At 32.7% G+C, this 7,103-nt stretch overlaps 1 long non-coding RNA gene across 1 annotated transcript; it reads left to right on the top strand.

Moving 5' to 3' along the window:
- The first annotated feature begins 495 nt into the window (after positions 1 to 495).
- Positions 496 to 4,064, top strand: LOC131617216 (uncharacterized). Its single transcript, XR_009288487.1, has 6 exons — positions 496 to 855; positions 1,302 to 1,365; positions 1,544 to 1,596; positions 1,763 to 1,818; positions 2,121 to 2,251; positions 2,375 to 4,064. It is a non-coding gene; the product is annotated as an uncharacterized LOC131617216 (long non-coding RNA).
- Positions 4,065 to 7,103: the final 3,039 nt, after the last annotated feature.

Here is a 7,103-nt window from a genome sequence, read left to right as displayed (position 1 = left end):
AAATACTTTTTTTAATATTTAACTTATTTAAAAATTGATATGTTTGTTTTTCAAGATTTTTAATTTTAATAAGTGACGTGGCAAGATTTTTTATGTGCCACATGAGCTATCTCAAGTGCCAAATAAACTAAAATGAAGAGGGACCCAAAAAAATCCAATCAAAGCTTAAGAGGGGACAAAAAGCTGAGTAATAAAATAGGAGGACTAAAAATTCAAATAAAATAAGGGACTAAAACTGCATTTAAGTTTTGTCAAAAAAAAACTGCATTTAAGTTTTTTATTTTATTTTATTTGTAGTGATTCACTTCACAAGTCTTCACCACACCCCCTTTTCTCTTTCTCTCTGTTTCATCTATTCTTCGCACGAGTTTCACGTGTCTGTGTTGGAGAGCTTCACGTGTTTCACGTGCCTGTCTGTGTTTGAAAGCTTCACGTGTTTCACGTGTGTAGCAGTACAATCGATTCAACTGGGTTCATTCTCAACTCATTCTCAAATATTCTCAAACTTCATATCTTTAACCGTTGCTAAAATAAATTTCACTTCACACGTTACTTCAAAAGAGATGGCAATACATTACTGGAGTGAAATAACATTCTCAAAAATTAAGTGGCATACTTCAACCTGACCAGATTCGGATTCAAGAATCGCGAATGCAACATGGGTAGAACTCTGCTTCTGTAACTTGGTGACTGCAGCAAGTGGCGACACCTTTGACCGTGCGAAAGAAGGAGCTGGCTGCGGTCACCAATTAGAGAAGCAGAGTGGCGACACCTTTGACCGCAACAAGTGATTTAATTGGTGATACTTCATTCACCCCAATGTATACTGTCTGGATTAAGCATAGGATGACATCTGTAAGTGAATTAAACTTTAACTAACTATTCGTTCCAAAGGCTTTAGTATATCATAAATTTGTCTTTAGTATCTCATAAACTTGCACAGATGTTTTTCGGCATTGTCTTGTCATGAGTCATCTTGGCTAAGCAGTTGGGTATCCAAAGGTTTTAGTATCTCATAAATTTGTTAAAACAATATGCATCAGAAAATTGAGGACACCCCCTAAACCGCAGCAGCAGCTGCTTTAGAATCCCCTAAACCTGCCCTCACTGTTACTTTGTGTGAGAATTTTTCCGTTTTTGACTGATTAGCCTTCTGTTTTTCTAGCTATATCTTAAGTCCTTATGCTTTTCTGTTTCCAATATTGGAGTAAGATGGCTTAATGTTATATTATGTATTGAATATGTGTTTTGAATTCAGAAAAGCACTTCTGGAATAATTTTTATGTGTCAACTCATTTTAGAATACTTTGGAAGCTACTCATCATGGACCTTTGACAAATAAGCCAACCATGTTTCTGTAGATTGGTGAGTGCTCTTTCTTTCCTCCTAGATGTATTTTAGATTGATACATCTTGTTTTATAAACATATTGCATACTCTATTCATTTTTCATAGTTACAAGAGTTGCAGAAGAAGATGTTAATTAACAGTTAACTGCAATTTGAGCATAGGTTAACAACTGAATTTCTTCTGTTCTGGTATAGGTAGTACTGAAGACTTTTGGAAGAGGCAAGATGCTGCTCAAGTTATGGCTCAGGTTGAGTTTACTTTTATACTTTTCCATAACCTTTGCATCAATATGTAGAGTTTCTCTGTGTGGATGCATTCTGTTGCAAAATGCTAAATGCTTTGTGTGGGGAATAATATGGTTAGTAGTATTTTATTTTGTTTACTGAAATGATGTTGTTTTTGAATTCTTACAGTTAGTTTGGGAAGGACTTGGACTTGGAGGAGGGACAGGTGTTGGGAACTGGAGCAGGTAGAATGATTATGTTAAGAAGTTGTATTGTTTCTCAGAGCTTATAAAAATAATTAATGACATGTGCATAAGTTGTTTTCAGTTTATTTTCTTAAGCTCTTCAAGATAGCTTATGAAAAGAGGTTATAGCTTCTTGTACAAAAACAATTTTATTTTAGTTTGTCATTTGCTATAGAAATAACTTATACATAAGCACTTATATGATAAGTGCCTATGCTATAATCACTTAATTAAGTGTCTTCCTTTCCTTCTACAATTGGTGAAAATTTTCTAATCTGAATCTAATTCTGACACTCTTACAGGGCAAATGATAAGAAGAAAGTCCTTCTTGGGATAGGCGGTGGACATTATGTGCCTAGGCATATGGATGTAATATTGCAAGTGATCATTTTCAGTGAAGTTAGAATTGAATTTTCTGATTATGTTAATTAATGTGAGGTTACAAACTATTCTCAAGTCTCAACCTCTTTAACTTTTGAGTTATTTTGAAAACCCCTTACTGATAAGCATTTAAAAGAAACATGAAACTAATACTTGCTTTGCCTTTGCGATATAGGAATGATGTTTGGGCCGGTCACCTACTTTCGGGATATTCAGTGCCAATGGAAGATCCAAAAGGAGAAACAAATGTGGAGATAGGAGGAACTTGGAAACAGTCTATAAAAGCTGCATATGAGGCCACTAAATCTGCTTTTCCTGGTGGCGAAATTCTTGCACATCTTGACCAAAAGTAAGCTTAACGGGACATTATCCTTCTGAAAACAGTTGTTTGCATGCATGCAAATCATTAACCAAAAGCTATATGATAATTGAGGGCTCAAAGGTTCATAAAGCCAAATAACTTCTATTGAATATCGGTTTTCGAGGATGATATTGTGAATACTGAATACGCAGATTGCAGACAGAGGCATGCTTTGACCTCACTCGCATGCTTTCCGGGAAACTTCCCAGAAGGTCACCCATCTCAATACTACTCCAAGTCAAGCACGCTTAACTATGAAGTTCTTATTGAACGGGCTCCCGAAAAGAAGATGCATCTTGTTGGTATAGGTAGTACCCATCAATTCTTATAAGCTTTCCTTCAACCATGCAGTCTCATACCTGCACGGCCTCAGGATTCCTCTCATTCCGATGTGGCGACCACCCTTGCCCTCATAGGCTTCAGGTGTTACATGCGGTGCAACCACCCCCGCCTTCTTCGGCCTCGGGTGTTACATGCCCACCAGCTTCCGCATGGTTCGTCCTCGAACCACATCGTACTGGGAGAGGTCTGGCTCTGATACCATTTGTAACGCCCTAGACTGCTTTCGGGATAATCGACTGACCCCACAAACCAACACGGGTCTTTTCAGCATGCTTTGACCTCACTCGCATGCCTTCCGGGAAACTTCTCAGAAGGTCACCCATCCCAATACTACTCCAAGTCAAGCACGCTTAACTGTGAAGTTCTTATTGAACGGGCTCCCGAAAAAAAGATGCATCTTGTTGGTATAGGTAGTACCCATCAATTCTTATAAGTTTTCCTTCAACCATGCAGTCTCATACCTGCACGGCCTCAGGATTCCTCTCATTCTGATGTGGCAACCACCCTTGCCCTCATAGGCCTCAGGTGTTACATGCGGTGCAACCACCCCCGCCTTCTTCGGCCTCGGGTGTTACAGCAACATGTTGTGTTAGAGACTTGTACAATAAAATATAGTTAGTTTCATGGCTATAAATCTGCGGCTGAGTTCATTATACTATAAAACCTGAACTTATTAGTTTGGTAAATGAGGAAACTAAAAGAAAAATCATTTGCAGAGTTCTCATTTTGATATATAGAAAAATGCTTTCTAGCTTTTGGTTCTCCAACTAGGGGTTTTGTTTTGCTGTGGAATTAGAAATAGATGATGAAGTGATGGAATACACTACTTGGAACTACGGTTCCTTCGATTCCTCCTCCTCAAGCTTCACAGCCATCATACACAGTGCTTCCGCCGCTCCTCTTCCACCGGTGGTGACTGAGGCTGATGCACGTCAAAATCATCAGGCAAGTGTTGTTTCGTTCATCAGTTAAACTTCTGCATGTTCTGTTTCTTTGCTATTTGTAGAACCTAATTGTGTAGTCTTAGAAGCTGTAAGAGTGAATTGTTCAACTGTGCTGGTAATTTGCAGTTTTTAGGATTAGCTGATAAGAAGCTACATTTTATATGATGTTAAATTGAAGTTCGCTCATGGTTAGGATAAAGGTAGGTGTATGAGGACACATTGGGGATAAACTTTTTATTTGTATTCATTGGTTTTGAAAAAGCAAGCATGAAGTAAAAGAAAGTTTCCATCAGGTATGCATTCATGTCATCCACATGATGTCTTTTTTAATACAATTGTTAAAATGTTAATGCATTTATTCTGATATTGTTGATATTCTGTGTCAAGAGTTGCTGATATTCTCCCATAAACAAAATGCGACCTTAACACGAATCAGACAAGTGAGATTGCATGACTTTAGACTTTTCTATAGTTGTCATAGTGATTCAATCTAAAATGTATGATGTCCTAGATTACCGTTCGCACGGGTACGTTAGAAATAATTTTTTTATAATAGTTTATATTTATTTATTATTTGCATATAAAATTATTTTGTAGGTCATATAGACTATATTTGCAATTATATTTTTAATTATTTAATGTGAAAGTTAATAAATTAAAAAAAAATAAAATTTTATGATAATTTAAAATGTATAAATTTGAAGAAATAAAAATTAAGTAACTAAAGAATATTATTAAATATTTCTTTGTAAACTATGTTGTATCTATATCTTCACATTCATCATTAGTCTCCGATATCTTCAACTTTTTTTTGAAGTAACTCTTGATATGGCAACATATAGTTGTCCATGAGAGAAAATTGGTTGTGGTAGATATACTCCAATATGTTTGAGTGACTGCCCTTGAATTTTATTGATAGTCATTGCAAATAAAACAACTAAAGGAAATTGGTGTGGTTAGAATTTGAAAGAGATTCTTTTATCAGAATGTGTTAATGATAAACTTGCGATATAAATTTTTTGACCAATATTTTCTCATTTTTTGTAATTATTAACCGTGTTCCATTACACAAACCTAAAGAAAGTTTGATATTTTTCAATAACATTACTGGTACTCTAACTTTTAACCTTAACTTGTGATTTGGAGGTCCAGAAGAAATAATTGTGTTTAAAAATTAAGAAGTTCAATATTATTTTAAAAAAATTTAAAAATAATTAAATAATAAATATATTTAATATATTAAATAATTATGAAAAATTAATTAGTTATTATCATGGAGATTTGATGTATAAAATTTCATTTTTCACAAAATATTATCAATAAAATAGCTTGGAATCTCATATATAAGAATTCTCTCTTTAAATATTTTTAATGTCATTTGATCACAAATTTGAACCTAAGATATATTTAATGTCATTTCGTTTTTTTTTCATATAAGATATATTTATGTTAAATACAATAATAATTATTTCTTGAATACAATATATTATTATTATTTATTAAATACAATAACAATAATAATAATAATATATTATTATTATTAATTTATTAAATACAATAATAATAATAAATTTAATTTATATTAACTTAGTTATGAAGAATAATAATAATTATTATTTAAATTATTTACATTTTAAAAACCTAAAAGATTTTATCTAAGTTTCTATTTCATTAATTTATAAAGAAAATTCATTGGTGATAAATTGAAATAAAGAAAACTTTATAAGTGTATGATTGAAAATAAATTAAAATAAAGAAAAATTCATGCTAATTTTTATTATTAATTAATAAAGGTTATGTGATGGACAAATGTGCTATATTTGGGCGTTATTACATATATTAAAAAAACGTAACACACATTAAATTAAAAAGATATTGAATCATTTAGATTTTTTAATTTTCAAGCATAAAAATTTTAGATATTTAATGATTGATGCATTGTCACCCTCAAGATTAAACGTTTAAATGTGAATTATATAAAAACCTAGGGGTGTAATCGGATCAGTTTGGACCGATTTTTGGTCAAAAAAAGGTCCGAACCAATAATATCTTCATCGGTTTGGTTTGTGTGGACCGTCCTTTCGGGCCATACCCCTCCGTGGGTGGGATACGTGAACTGACTCCTTTTTGTCGATCGGACGCTTTCGCGTCACTTTTGAAAAAGTTTACAGAGTCGCCACCGACCTTTTATTTTATCCAATGAAGGAAAGGTTTATAAAAGAAACAGAAAAAAGACCTTTGAGAGATTCTGGGTAAGGGGGTAGGTTATACAAAGGGAAGGTGTTAGCACCCTTTGTATCCATGGTTATCCATGGGCTCTTTAGTTTGCTTAGCTCATTTGCTTTACTTTTCAATTGATTCGGAATGCTTTACCTGTGTTTTTGAAATACCTTTGCAAATAGAATTTGTAATGATCCTTGTGCGGATATATACAAATGCTTGTTTATCTTTCGAAAGATGTTTTGAAAAGATCGTTAATTTTGTAATGATCCGTGTTTGGATGTATACAAAATATTGTCTTTTGGAAAATTTGTTTTGAAAAACAACAGTGTATGAGAATTTTGTTTGTTTTGATTTGAGCAAGCAAACTAGGAGGTCTACCCTGAGTTGTAAGGTCTTTATCCTTGTTCCCTTTAAAAATCTATCCATTCGTCGGATATAAACAAAAGGTTCGATTTTGTACTCGAAACAGTAGAGATGTAACTTTGATTTTGAAAAGAGTGAAAAGGGGTTACCCTAGGAGGTGCAAATGTGATTGTGATTGAATTCAGATATTTATCTTTGAAGTTAGTGATCTGATGGTTCAGTTTTATCTTTGACATACACGCAGTTTATATGGGTGCTGGAAATTAAAATGCGGAAATGTAAAGTGCAGAAAGTAAATCTACGCTATTACATCGATTGTGCGGGAAATGTAAACTAGCCTATTTACATGAATTTGACATCCTATACATTGATCTAGGAATTTAAATTGCAAGAAATAAAAGGCATATTTTTGGATTTTTTATGATTTATTTTAAATATAATTAATATGTGATTAATTAATTTTAAAATAAAGAAAAGATGAAAATATGATTAAACTTAGAAAATAAGTTTGAAATATGTACAAAACACTTGTTAATTAATTTTAGAACAAAACTATTTTTTTTGTAATTTTTGAAATTGTTTTTGGATTTTTTTTTTAAGTTAATTAAAACATAATTATGCAAATAATTACACAAATAATTAAAACTTAATAATAAAATTATCCTAAATAT

Source organism: Vicia villosa, linkage group LG7 (assembly GCF_029867415.1).
Source record: "Vicia villosa cultivar HV-30 ecotype Madison, WI linkage group LG7, Vvil1.0, whole genome shotgun sequence".
In the NCBI taxonomy this organism is placed as follows: domain Eukaryota; kingdom Viridiplantae; phylum Streptophyta; class Magnoliopsida; order Fabales; family Fabaceae; genus Vicia; species Vicia villosa.
This window is presented reverse-complemented; position numbering and strand designations above follow the sequence as displayed.